The 13,799-nt window shown below is 50.1% G+C and overlaps 1 long non-coding RNA gene across 5 annotated transcripts in view; it reads left to right on the forward strand.

The window, feature by feature from the left end:
- Positions 1–13,799, forward strand: part of LOC138261774 (uncharacterized) — a 510,577-nt gene that overhangs the window by 213,830 nt on the left and 282,948 nt on the right. For all 5 annotated transcript variants that reach the window (XR_011199148.1, XR_011199147.1, XR_011199146.1 and 2 more), the window contains exon 3: positions 10,641–10,721. This is a non-coding gene — a long non-coding RNA (uncharacterized lncRNA). The remainder of the gene's footprint in view (positions 1–10,640; positions 10,722–13,799) is intronic.

Consider the following 13,799-nt stretch of genomic DNA (forward strand, 5'->3'; position numbering starts at 1 on the left):
CTGGACTCTGCCATGGACATACCTCCACCATCACCCCTCCCCATTTTGCAACCCCCTCCAATATTGAGCACTTAGATAAACACCCTTGAAGCACAAAACAATCTGGTGTCAGTCTGTGATTTCGAATTAGTGTATTATCAATTACTGTGGCAAAATGCTCTTACAATTGTAATGTCAACATACCTATGTCACACAGCTCTAGTCCATGAGGAATCAAAGCAGATGTCACACAGTGGGACTCACAGCTGTGAAATCGTAAGGGAAAGTGACAACTCAGTGACCATACACTGGGTGAAAACGACAGACAGTAGAGAGGTAGTAATGTTAAAGTACATGTAGTAGGCAGGTTTGTATTCTTACCTGTGTCTCACTGGAAATATTGCAGGATCACTGAGTCCCTGTTGTCGATGTCCTCTTCTTCTGCTTCCTCGTCTTCACTGTCCATAGGCTCCACAGCTACAACAACACCGCCACCTGGACCATCCTCCTGTAGAAAAGGCACCTGTCATCGCAAAGCTAAGTTGTGAAGCATACAGCATGCCACGATGATCTGGCACACCTTCTTTGGTGAGTAGAATAGGGATCCACCTGTCATTTGGAGGCACTGGAACCTGGCCTTCAGGAGGCCGAAGGTCCGCTCAATTATCCGCTGTGTTCGCCCATGGGCCTCATTGTAGCATTCCTCTGCCCTTGTCCTGGGATTCCTCACTGGGGTCAGTAGCCATGATAGGTTGGGGTAACCAGAGTCACCTGCAAATCGCGAGGGACAACTGTTAGACACACACTAACCTGTAGGGATATCCCCAGACCCAGCCTACCATTTCCACTGACTTGCTTCCAGGTGCTCACCTAATAGCCACACAGGGTGCCTCTGGAGTTGCCCCATCACATAAGGGATGCTGCTATTCCGCAGGATGTAGGCGTCATGCACTGAGCCAGGGAACTTGGCATTAACATGGGAGATGTACTGGTTGGCCAAACATACCATCTGCACATTCATGGAATGATAACTCTTCCGGTTTCTGTATACCTGTTCACTCCTGCGGGGGGGACCAAAGTCACATGTGTCCCATCAATGGCACCTATGATGTTGGGGATATGTCCCAGGGCATAGAAATCACCTTTCACTGTAGGCAAATCCTCCACCTGAGGGAAAACGATGTAGCTCCGCATGTGTTTCAGCAGGGCAGACAACACTCTGGACAGCACGTTGGAAAACATAGGCTGGGACATCCCTGATGCTATAGCCACTGTTGTTTGAAATGACCCACTTGCAAGGAAATGGAGCACTGACAGCACCTGCACTTGAGGGGGGATTCCTGTGGGATGGCGGATAGCTGACATCAGGTCTGGCTCCAGCTGGGTACACAGTTCATGGATTGTGGCACGGTCAAGCCTGAATGTGATGATCACATGTCTTTCCTCCATTGTCAACAGGTCCACCAACGGTCTGTACACCGGAGGATGCCGCCATCTCCTCACATGTCCCAGCGGACGGTGCCTATGAAGGTCAACAGCGAGCACAGAGTCAACCAACTCAGAGATACGTACCCACAGCTTACACAGAACACAAATCATAATCAGAAAAGTGGCCTGTATGTGTGTTGAGTCTAGGCCTAGGTATGTGTGACGCAGTTACAAATAAAGCTATGTGGGCCCCTGAAATGGCGGCTGTCTGACCTCTAAAGTGGGACAATGGGATGTGAGGTAACTGCACTGGCGTTGTACACCGTTGCGGTAGGCGGTCGAAGACCGCGGCGCAATGCTGCATTGGTTAACATTGGACCCTATGGGTCCCATGAGCCAATGACGATGTACGCCAGCGGTTACGGTAGGCATCTCTGCGGACGTGACTGCCATTTTCTATCTGTTCAATCACTCGATACCTGATCTTCGACAGGAGAGAACCTACACTGCAAGTGCTGCTGTGACATTGGTCTGGAAGAGACAATGGCTCGAGTGTCTGGGGAAAGGGCCCCTGCCTTCACATCAGAGGAGTTGGAGAAACTCGTGGACGGGGTCCTCCCCCAGTACACGCTACTCTACGGTCCTCCAGACAAACAGGTAAGTACACTGGGAGCATGCTGTATGGGCTATGCAAGTGTTGAGTGGGGTGGATGTTGGGGGGGGAGATTGCGGCGTCCATGAAACGACGGTGAGTGCATGTGCCACATGGCAAGGATAGGGATGGGGGCCAATGACTGTGACGGTGCAGTTGGTAATAAGTTTCTCTTCCCCCTGTACAATTCATGTAGGTCAGCGCCCACCAGAAAAAATATATTTGGCGTGCCATCGCCAAGGACGTACGGATCCTGGGGGTCTACCACAGACGGAGCACCCACTGCCGGAAAAGATGGGAGGACATTCGCCGCTGGAGCAAGAAGATGGCGGAGGCTCAGCTGGGGATGGCCTCCCAACGTGGGAGGGGTGCCCGTCGCACCATGACCCCTGTGATGTTCAGGATCCTGGCGGTGGCGTACCCAGAGTTGGATGGGCGCTTGAGGGCATCACAGCAGCCACAAGGGGGTGAGTACAATCCTGCTGATTTAGCGCACAGTGGAGGTGTCTGGGTGGGGGAGGTGGGCTGTGGGTTTCCCTAGGCCAGGGCGAGTTTCGTAGGCAAGGTCCCTCCATAAGGCAGGCCATGTGGCACCCCACCCCACCTCTGTAGAGTGCCAAGTACACCTAGTCATGCCCCTGTGTCATCCATGTGTGCAGATGTCATCCATAGCCTAGTAGGCCATTTCCCAGGGATTGAACAGTGGAGCCCAAGAGCGCGGCGTAGTGCACAGGGCTTCGGTGTGTGTCTGTCATGTCCGCCAACGGTAGCGGTAATGCATGCACTCAACATGTCTTTCTTCTGTCACCCCCCCCTTTTTGTGGTCTCCATGTTCTTGTGTGCATTAGCATCATCAGGCGGAGGAGCAATGGCACCGGAGCACGAGGGGGCTGCATCCCACATGGCCATGGAGGGCCACACTACGGACTCAGACTTCACCAGTGGGACGGAGGGCGAGGGGAGCTCCACGACGGGGACAGGAGCTGAGACCAGCGACATGGACTCGTCCTCTGATAGGAGCTCCCTTGTGATGGCGGCAACATCTGTGCCCCCCCATCTACAGGTACAGCCGCCACCCCCCCTACCAGCACCGCCCTCCCAGCAGCCCCTCAGCCTTTGCCCCGTGCCTGCTCACCCGGGAGGGTGGGCATCACCTTCGCCCCAGACACCTCAGCCCCTGCCCCAATCACCCCTGCTGCCCTCAGTGAGGAGGCCATTGACCTCCTCAGGTCCCTCACTGTTGGGCAGTCTACCATTTTGAATGCCATCCAGGGTGTAGAATGGCAGTTGCAACAAACAAATGCATTCCTGGAGGGCATTCATTCTGGTCAAGCGGCCCTTCAGCAAGCTTTTCAGACTCTGGCCTCAGCATTGATGGCAGCCATTGTCCCTGTCTCTAGCCTCCCCCCTCCAATGTCCTCCACCCAGACCCAATCCCCTGTACCCCAGCCTATCACAAGCACACCTACAGACCAGCATGCACACACGTCAACACACAAGGGAAGCTCTGGCAAACATAAGCACCACACATCCCACAGGCACTCACGCAAGCATCAAACACATGCAGACACACCAACATCCACTGCCTCCACTGTGTCCCCCTCCTCCTCGTCTCCCTCCTCCCTCCCAGTCTCGCCTACACTCACACCCGCATGCACTACATCTACAGCCACTACTGCCATCACCAGCACACCCACCACCACACCCCTCTCACGTGCACTCACCACCCCCACTACCATTCACACGTCCCCTGTGTCCTCTCCCAGTGTGTCTGTGACGCCACCTCCCAAGATACACAAACGCAGGCACACACCCACCCAACAGCCATCCACCTCACGACAGCCTCCAGCCCATACACCTTCACCCAAAGTCAGCAAAGTCAGCAAACGAAACTTTTCCTGTCCAACCTTGACCTCTTTCCCACACCTCCCCCACCCCGTCCATCTCCTAGGTCCCGAACTATTACCTCAGCCACAACATCTCCAGGACCAGTGGTGCCTGTAGTCACCGGAATCTGGAGTGCACCGGCCACCAGGGCAGCCAGTGTGGCACGGAGCCACAGCACGGACAGTCCCCCACCTGTGAAGCATCAAAGGTTGGCCAGTGCCCGGCGGGAGAGGGGGAAGACTCCAGCCACCAAAGCCGCACCCAGGGGTCCCGGTGGGAGTGTGGAGTCAGCTACGACACCTTCCAAGGTGGGGAAAGGCCACAAGAAACCAGGAAAGTCTGGGAAGAGCAGCACGGCGGAGGAGACCGCCATCATCCCCCCTGGCCAGGAGGCCATCGCCATCATCCCTGCTGCCCAGGAGGCCACCGCCATCATCCCCGCTGGCCAGGAGGCAACCGCCATCATCCCCGCTGCCCAGGAGGCCACCGCCATCATCCCCGCTGGCCAGGAGGCCACCGCCATCAACCCCGCTGGGACAGAGAGGACCGCCAGCACAAGCCCCGCTGGAACAGAGAGGACCGCCAACACAAGCCCCGCTGGGACAGAGAGGACCGCCAGCACAAGCCCCGCTTGGACAGAGAGGACCGCCAGCGCAAGCCCCGCTGGGCTAGAGAGGACCGCCAGCACAAGCCCCACTGGGACAGAGAGGACCGCCAGCAGCTGAGTCACTGCAAAGAAGCCCGCCACCTCAAGCACCGCTGAACCAGGCACCGCCACCTCAAGCACCGCTGAACAGGGCACCACCGCCTCAAGCACCGCTGAACAGGGCACCGCCGCCTCAAGCACCGCTGAACAGGGCACCGCCGCCTCAAGCACCGCTGGCCCATGAGCGCCAACGGCACTGACGCTACTGAGTCCGTCACGAGCAGGATGAAGCACTCTGGGCACCATGCCCCCTCCAGAACCAGTGGAGAGATACATCCACTACCTCTGTCCTTAGCAGGATGAAGCACTCTGGGCACAGAGCCCCCTCCAGAACCAGTGGAGACTGTCATCCTCTACCTCTGTCCTTAGCAAGATGAAGCACTCTGGGCACCATGCCCCCTCCAGAACCAGTGGAGAGATACATCCACTACCTCTGTCCTTAGCAGGATTAAGCACTTTGGGCACAGAGCCCCCTCCAGAACCACTGGAGACTTTCATCCTCTACCTCTGTCCTTAGCAGGATGAAGCACTCTGGGCACCATGCCCCCTCTAGAACCAGTGGAGACTGTCATCCTTTACCTCTGTCCTTAGCAGGATGAAGCACTCTGGGCACCATGCCCCCTTCAGAACCAGTGGAGAGACACATCCACTACCTCTGTCCTTAGCAGGATGAAGCACTCTGGGCACAGAGCCCCCTCCAGAACCAGTGGAGACAGTCATACACTTGAGAGACTGTGGCTTTGCACTCCCCAGGATGGAACAGTGGCCAACCCACCCACTGTAGAGAATTGAGAGACTGTGGCTTTGCATTCCCCAGGATGGAACAGTGGGCAACCCACCCACTGTAGAGACTTCAGAGACTGTGGCTTTGCACTCCCCAGTATTGAACAGTGGGCAAGCCACTGACTGTATAGACTTGAGAGACTGTGGCTTTGCACTCCCCAGGATGGAACAGTGGGCAACCCACCCACTGTAGAGACTTGAGAGACTGTGGCTTTGCACTCCCCAGGATGGAACAGTGGGCAACCCACCCACTGTAGAGACTTGAGAGACTGTGGCTTTGTACTCCCCAGGATTTAACAGTGGGCTTGTGGCCCTCTCGTGGATTTGGCGTTGTGCACTCAACCAGCTGAGGTGCCCCCCTTTCCCTCCCCCTGAGGTGCCTGTTTTCTTGCCCTCTGATGCCCCTGCAGTGTTCTCTCCGTCATGGTCGGGGATCTTGTGTGGGCCTCGCCCATACCGTGTGGGCCCAGTGTTCCACGGACTTCATTGGAGCACTACCTGGACTACTAAGCTTGGTGTATATTTTGTTTATGGTGTGTATATATATATATATATATATATATTTTTTTTTTTTGCCTACTTGATTTTAATATATTACAATGGTTACACTCATTTTCTTTTGTCTTTACATTCTTCCGGGGGGGTTGGGGGTGTAACTATCATGTATAAATATGTATTAGTGTGTGTGTTGTAGTGGGTGAGGGTGGGGGTGTTGCGTGTGTGTGCCCCTGTTTTTTCCCTCCCCTGTGTCGTAGGTGCAGTACTCACCGTGGTCTTCGCCGCCGGCGTTCGTGCTGCTGGTAGAGGAGCATGAAGACTATCGCAGGGAGAATTTGGAGTTCCGGCTCCAGGGTGTCCTGGTTCCTCGTGGGGTGTGTAGAGGTGAGCGTTTTCCCTTTGAAATCCTGTTTCCGCCGTGTTTTTATCTGCGGTGAATCCACCCCAGAAAAGTTGGCGGATTGGTAGGTTGTGATACTGTGGGCGTTACTTTGTCTTCCGCCTGTCTGTTGGCAGTGACCGCCAAACTGTTTGTCTGTACCGCCGTGGCGGTCGGAGTGTTAAAGTGGCTGTCTTTGTTGGCGGTTTCTGCCACGGTCGTAATTGCAATTTTTTTACCGCCGGCCTGTTGGCGGTCTTACCACCGCTTTAACATCGACCGCCAGGGTTGTAATGACCACCTTAGTCTGCTCAGCTTGTCATAATTTGCATAAGTAGTATCAATGTGAGGCCACATTTTTGCAACGCTTGTCTCTTGTGTGGGGGGGAGTAGAACATGCCCACAACAAGTTTCAATTTGAGACACCAAAATTGTATAGGCAGTTCCTAGTTTAATTCCACAACAGCTCTGATCGCCCACTTCCATTTTAAAGTATATGAAATGGTGGCCGAATCAAAGGGACAGGAGTACCCTTCAGTAAGCGTGCCAAGTTTGCGACCCCTGCATTGCGAAAGCCCTGATGTGAAACCTGCTTGCAGATCGTTGAATGGCTAACATTAGTCTCACATTCGCTTCCGTTCAAAAAGACCCCTGTTTCGCCATTCAGACATTTGTATTCGAAAGGCAACTCCCACTCTTCTTTAAAAAACACGATCTCCTAGTCACTCATATCTGCCTATAGCAAAATGTTTCAAGTATTTTGTGAAATGAAAGCTGTAAATTGGCAAATTATAATACCATGTGTAAGCCATACTGTTGAAGGACTTTATGCTACTATTAAGAGGCAACTTTTCAAACTTTTCTGTGTTAAGCATGGTGTAACTTGCTTCATTTTAGCCATTGTCTGTTTCTCCCTGGACAGATTAAAAGCAGAGAAAAAGTCTCTACTGTTAATGTATTTCCATGGGACGCAGCCATTTTTAGGAATCTGTAACATCCAACTTAACAGCATGATGGAGCACAGCTGACTTTGTCCATGGTGTAAAAGGGACAAATCATTCTGAATTATATCTATTGCAGAAGACACTATAGTGGTCATTATGCTTTTGGTGGTCACCTGACCGCCATGGCCGTGGTGGCGGTCGGGCCGCCACCAGGCCGGCGGTGAAGACTGCCATATTATGACAAAACGCCACCTGTACTGCCAGGGCGGTTGGACCACTGGACCGGAGGTGGGCACCTCCGGCAAGGCGGTATCTGCAATACCGCCATCGGTATTACCACTCTGTAGACTGCCAGACTGCCAGGAAAATTCTGGCGGTCATGCACCTGGTGACAGGAATCTCCATTCCTGTTGCCAGCAGACACACGACCACACACCTACTTACACGCACCCCCACTAACCCACACATTTACTTGCATACACCCCCACACACTCGCACCCAAACACTCACTCAGATTCACCCATTCACTTGCATCCATGCACTCAGACATACCCATTCACTCGCATGCACGCACTCAGACATATACATTCACTCGCGTGGACGCACTCAGACATACACAGTCCCTCGCATGTTCGTACACAGACATACACATTCACTTGCATGCATGCACTCAGACATACACCCCCTCCCCCTGCATTCACACAAATATACGCGCACACACACACACACCTTTTCCCCTCCCCCACATTCATACACACACGCAGACACCACTCACATTCATACAGCATACCCCACCCTCCTTTCAGATGATCAACTTTCCTTTTCCAGCGAGGTGGTTGTCCCGGAGGGGATTGCTCTTGGTGTTTTCCACCGCCAGCACCACACCACTGACAGGATTCCGCCACGCTTTATCAGGTATCGTGTTACGGCAGACAAAGTCTTGTTGGTGTGGTGGTGCTGGTGGTAGAACCGCCTCTTTTCCTCTGTCGGCCAGGCAGACGTTGTCGGATTTCCACCGGTAAACGGGCAGACATCCTACCTAAGTCAAAATATGGTGTCTTCGGACCGCAAACACTGGTGGTCTGTTCGCGGCAGTGGCTTCGGCGGTCTTGGAAGAAGACCGCCAAAGTCATAATGGACACCTATATTATTAAGTGTGTATATTCTGTTGGGCAGAGTATTCATGCCATTGTCGACAACAGCTAATGCCTTTTCCATATTTTCCTTATCTATCTGCTTCCATTTGAGAAAGCTTCCATATTTCCTTGTATATGGCCTACAATAATCATTTAGAGCGTGGCTTTCACGGATATAGCAAAAAATCTTGCAAGTGTACGTCCTCTGATAGGAGATTAAGGTGCTCTTTAACTGCTGCTAAGGTGTTAGTCTGTAACCATTGTTGGCACAGTTTATCCACACTGGATGTTGTAACTTGACCCGAGACAAAGCAGGGGTCTGCCTGGCTAAACTTGAAACTCCCTTAGAAATTAACAATACGCACCTGACACTCATTTGTGCCTATTGGCCTCAATAACCACCCACTGGGACTTGAAAGTGTGGAATTATAGGTGCCATCCTGAACCCAAGCATTTAAATCTTCTTTAGTGACATTTAGGAATTATTGTCAATTGGAGAATTTGGCTGGTGTGGGGATACTGGGAGCATTCATTTCCTTAATTTTGTATAACCCTAGGCAGGATGTCTGTTGAACTGTGTCATTTAAAAAGATCATTTGGACAGAATAAGGCATTCTCTAACCAAAGCTTCCCTACCCTGTATTTGCCAATATTGTGTTTCCCCATATGCTTTTTACATCAATAGTGTTCTTCCAGTATTCATATCCTTCAACTGCAAGTTGGGAAACAAATGAATCTGAATAGATCAATTTTGTATCAGTTAGCAAAATTGTCCACATCTTGGAAGGTGGTAATTTGAAATAATATGACTCTGCATTTGTAGTGTCATGCCCAGAAAAGAATGCAAATTTGTCTACATGTGATTTGGGATTTCCCACAGGTGGAGTTGAACAGTGTTCCCACTGTGTGTGATTAAATACTGATCTGTGTCTAGTCGATGGAGACAAAACTGTTCCCTTTGGAACTTCGCAGGGTGGTAGGATGATAGTTCTGGTGCCTTGTGCTCCCAGGTTTGGAACTGGTGCTCTGTAGGATGGGCCAAATTCCTTCTTCACAGCAGTCTTCTCACAAACCAGATCCCCAACTTTAGGAATCAGGCTGTAGAAGTTGTTGGCAAATCCCTTATTCCTAAGGTGGCAGCACTGGCGGATGAATTATCATCACAAAATTGCTGAATCTCCTGTAAGACAGTGAGACGTTAATTTACGTCAAAAGGTGTGTCTGCTGCCATTATACCAGGGCCATCTAGATCTGGGACCTCCATAGGTACCCCAAAGAGGACTTCATAAAGAGTGTGTCCTCTCAGGGACTATCTTGGCAGAATATTCAGTGCTCTCTGGACCCCATATAGATGATGGAGCCAACTGCGTCTGGAACCTAATATTCTAGCTAATAAGGACTGCTTTAAATCTCAATTCCTCCTCTCCACAACCACATTACCCTCAGGATGGTAGGGTGAGGTGTAATGGAGTTCAACACCCATCGTCCTTATGGTATCCCTGAATGCCTTAGAGGCAAAGGCAGGGCCCTGGTCCGAATAGAACGCAGCAACCCCATATGCACTGATAATGAACAGCAAGCCTTTTATATCAGTTTGAGCGTCAGCTGACCGCTGTGGCCATGCTCTCAAGAATCCAGAACAAGAATCAACAGTGACTAAGATGTATTTGTATGCACCATCAGATTGTAAGGGACCACAATGTTCCAGGTACATACATTGTAGTGGCCTGTTGGGCACTAAGAGGGATGTCTGCGGCGGGCGTTTGATGCTTGAGCCCTGTATTTGCTGGCAAATGTTACAGCAAAGAACATATTGCTTGGTCTGTTTGTAAAGACCCGGTCACCAGAAGCGTTTCTGTAAGAGTGTTATTGTGGCTGCAACACCAGCATGAGCAGATGAAACACCCTTATGCGCTGCTTTGATGAGATCTAATCTCTGGTCTTGGTTGGGGATCACTCGATCTCCAACCCCAGGAATTGTCGCAAAGGAAACATTCTGTGCACTGATATGGTAAGAATACTTAGTAGGGTTTTGTCATAGGGTTGGATATAAAGGAGGTTATCTGGGCTTCGATTTCCTTACAACATTTTTCAAAACTGAGTAAATCTATTAAAACTGATTCTTTTTATTTGTTTTCCAAACAGATTCTGACTCAGTAAACCATGCTTGCACTATCAGTCTGGATGTACAATCCTTCTCTTCTTTTCTTCTTGATGACAGTTTCTTTTCTTTTGTTTTCTTTCCTAGGTCATCAGGATTCCACGGACATGCAGTCCCCCAGGTAGCCAGCGAAAGAAGGGGGAAATAAGAACAAAAAGCCATTGTCAGGTAAGTGGTTCAACTGAGTACTGTTTTAATTATTTATTTTATGGTTAGTGCCGTGCACTTAGGGATGCGGTAGTGAGGGAACACCTTGGTGAGCTATATCACTTCACACCATATTAGTGCTGCCCAATGTGCTAGAGGAAAAAATAAAATATACCTTTTTGGATTACTGTTGGCAACCGTGCTTGCACTTATTAAACAAGGCAACGTGCTCAGAGCGACCTTCCTGCTTACTGTCCAGTGTGGGAATGGGTGGGTTGTCACCATTTTGTGGATCCAGGTTATGGATTTTTCCACCCCTTTATGCCTCCCCGTTTCCCCCCAACCTTCCCCTAGTAGTTTTGTGAGTTGACCGCGCAAGCGGTCACGTACCTGGTAAAGCCACGTCCTTCCAGGGACGTGGCTCGCTTGTCCGTGTTCCCCGCTCCTCACCGCTGCTCCTCGTCTCAGTGGCTCGGGTCCGGCTTCATCCCTGCGTCATCCTGTGTCTCCTTCCTCCTTTTGCGTCTCAACTCTTTCCGCTTCTTCTCCTCTGGCATCCTCTTCTGCCACGTTCTCGCCTCCTCCTGCATCTCCGTTTTCTCCTGCATCGCCTCTTCGCTTTCTCTCCTTCTCTTCTTCCAGGTTTCCCAGGAACCGCCTCCTCTCTGTGATGTCTGCGCACCCCTCCAGGCGTGTTGTTATTATTGTCGGAGTCCCCCTGGGGGACTCAAACATCAGCCCGTCCTACGCTAGCTGTTGTGCCCTGTTACAGATATGCTTTGGGAAGAGGCTTGCCTTCAGCTGAAGCTTTCACGGCAGCCAGGATTTCATTATCCGATCTTGTGTGAGAACCAGTCACTGCAGCATCAGAAGCCGTAGCTACTGCGGATTTGGCCACTTCATCAGCCATGGTGTTATCAACAACGTTTACTCCTACACATTGGTGGCCCAATGTATGGACTACATGAGCCTCCAGTAGCTTATCCTTAAGATCAGTCACCCTCCCCCACAGATTTCTGTGTTTTATGGTGTTTCCCTTTGAATCTCTGAACCCGTTCAACTGCCAATGATTAAGATAATCATTGTAGGACTAGACACAATAGTGAGAATCACAAACAATCAATGTGACCTGTTCAAGATACGTATGTTCTATCACTAGGATAAGAGCTTTAAGTTCAGCCAATTGTGTTGTGCAGTCCCCCAGGGTCTGCTTGTAGGTACTGTGACGGTGGAATGCACCATCTTTCAGCACTCCGCTCATGGCTGTGCAAGCATCTGAGTTCTGATGTTTTGTACCTACAGCTGGTTGTGCTGAACCATCAGTGTAAATGACAGTATATCTGTCAAGTGACAAGATGTTAAGAGGTGCGGGGTACTCCTGCTCATATTGGAGAAATTCTTGTGTTTGAAATTTTGGGTCAACATCAACGTCAGTGCCAGTCAGGGAGGATGCCCACTGAATCCAGCGTGGATGTAATGCTTTAGCGTTAGGAATGCTGGCATTGGTGACAGCCTCTAAAGCCGGCACTGTGGTAATGCCAGTAATGCGTTTCCCTTGAACAAGTGGCCTCTCCTTAATGACACTCATCTGTACTGCAGTTAGAATGTTTTCTGTGGATGCAAAGAGTTGTTCTGTATTGGAGTATAAATGTGATTTGTATTCTATGGGCACCGTGCGGCCCTCATTAAAGGTGACATAGGTGAACTCAGTGGCACCATCAATTATTCTGACGACCACATTTGTTTTGTTGTCACTTGTGTGTAAGTGTTTTTCTTCTAGCATTTCTTGCTGCAAGCCTCTAAGGATACGCTTGTGTTCAATTGTCTAGTGTCTGCTTGAGAAATCTGGGCAGATTAAATCATAGAGTGGCTCGATGTGTTGTGCATAATCAGGAATGTAAGTTCTGACAGAGTTAAAGAAACCGAGTAAAGACTGCAGTTTCTTGATAGTGACACAGGCTGAGAACAACGCTGGGCTGTTCTTATAGCCCTAGGGCAAGCAACTGAAGCATTTTTGTGACCCAAATGAGAATGCTCATAGGTACCGACTTTTATGTGCTGAGTTCTGGCAGAGTTTTTTTTTTTTAAACATACAAGCTTGTTTTGTATTTTGTATTCAATATGTTGTTAATTGTGCAGTGGTGTATGAATGTTGTATTGCATATGTGCATGTGTGACTGTTTAAGTGTCTGTAGTCTAAGTCTATTATATATGAATGGTCTGGTTTTACTATGGGGAATAATGGTTCATTCATTGCAGAGACGCAGGGCTCAATTACTTGCTGGTACTTAAGCTGAGTGAGAATCTCTCTCACTGGAGCTTTAGCCTCGTGTTTAACAGGATATTGTGGCTGAGGCTGAAGTGTAGACCTAATCGGTATTGCATGGTAGGGGGAATCTCCATCCCCCCCTATGTGGGTGCCATATGGTGCAGGTTCCAGCGCCAAAGCCCAGTCAAAGGTGTAGGCTTTTTTTACTGCTTCCAGGACAAGATCTGAGAAAGAAGGCAAAATGACACTTTCCCCATGTGGTAGCTTATGGATGTGTTCGGGTGGCCAGTCTCTTCCTGCCAATGAGATATCACAATTAAGCTCATCCCAGAAAAGTACACTAATGGTGTGCTCTATGTCTACTTCAATCTGGATATTTAAATCATAAACCCTGTTGGGCAGGAGAACACGCCCGTCCGCAGTCTAGACTGCAAGAAAGTCATTAGTTGCTGTTGCATACAGATGATCTTTGAGACTCTGGCAACATATTGTGACTTCTGCCGGGCTGTCCAGAAAGGTTAATGCCCCGTCTTATTCTTCAGCAATGTTCTCAATTTTGCTGGTATGTATAATTAAAATTGCTGCCACCTTTTTCTTTTTAAATTGTGGCTTTTGATGTGGGGACTTGTCCTCTTTCTTGTCTGAAGACTGCTGTAAGTCTTTCTTCTGGTTCACATAGTCAAGACATTGCTCTGACTGGCCCACTCTCTCACTACATCTATCCGGTGTGTCCTGAAAGGAACGAAAGGGACATGAATCAGTATATCTGTCAGGAGCTTTTTATATCTCCTTTCAGAGCTCTCCGGATGTGGAGAATCTGCACTCTGACT

The sequence above is a fragment of the Pleurodeles waltl genome, chromosome 10 (genome assembly GCF_031143425.1).
Source record: "Pleurodeles waltl isolate 20211129_DDA chromosome 10, aPleWal1.hap1.20221129, whole genome shotgun sequence".
Taxonomy (NCBI): Eukaryota; Metazoa; Chordata; class Amphibia; order Caudata; family Salamandridae; genus Pleurodeles; species Pleurodeles waltl.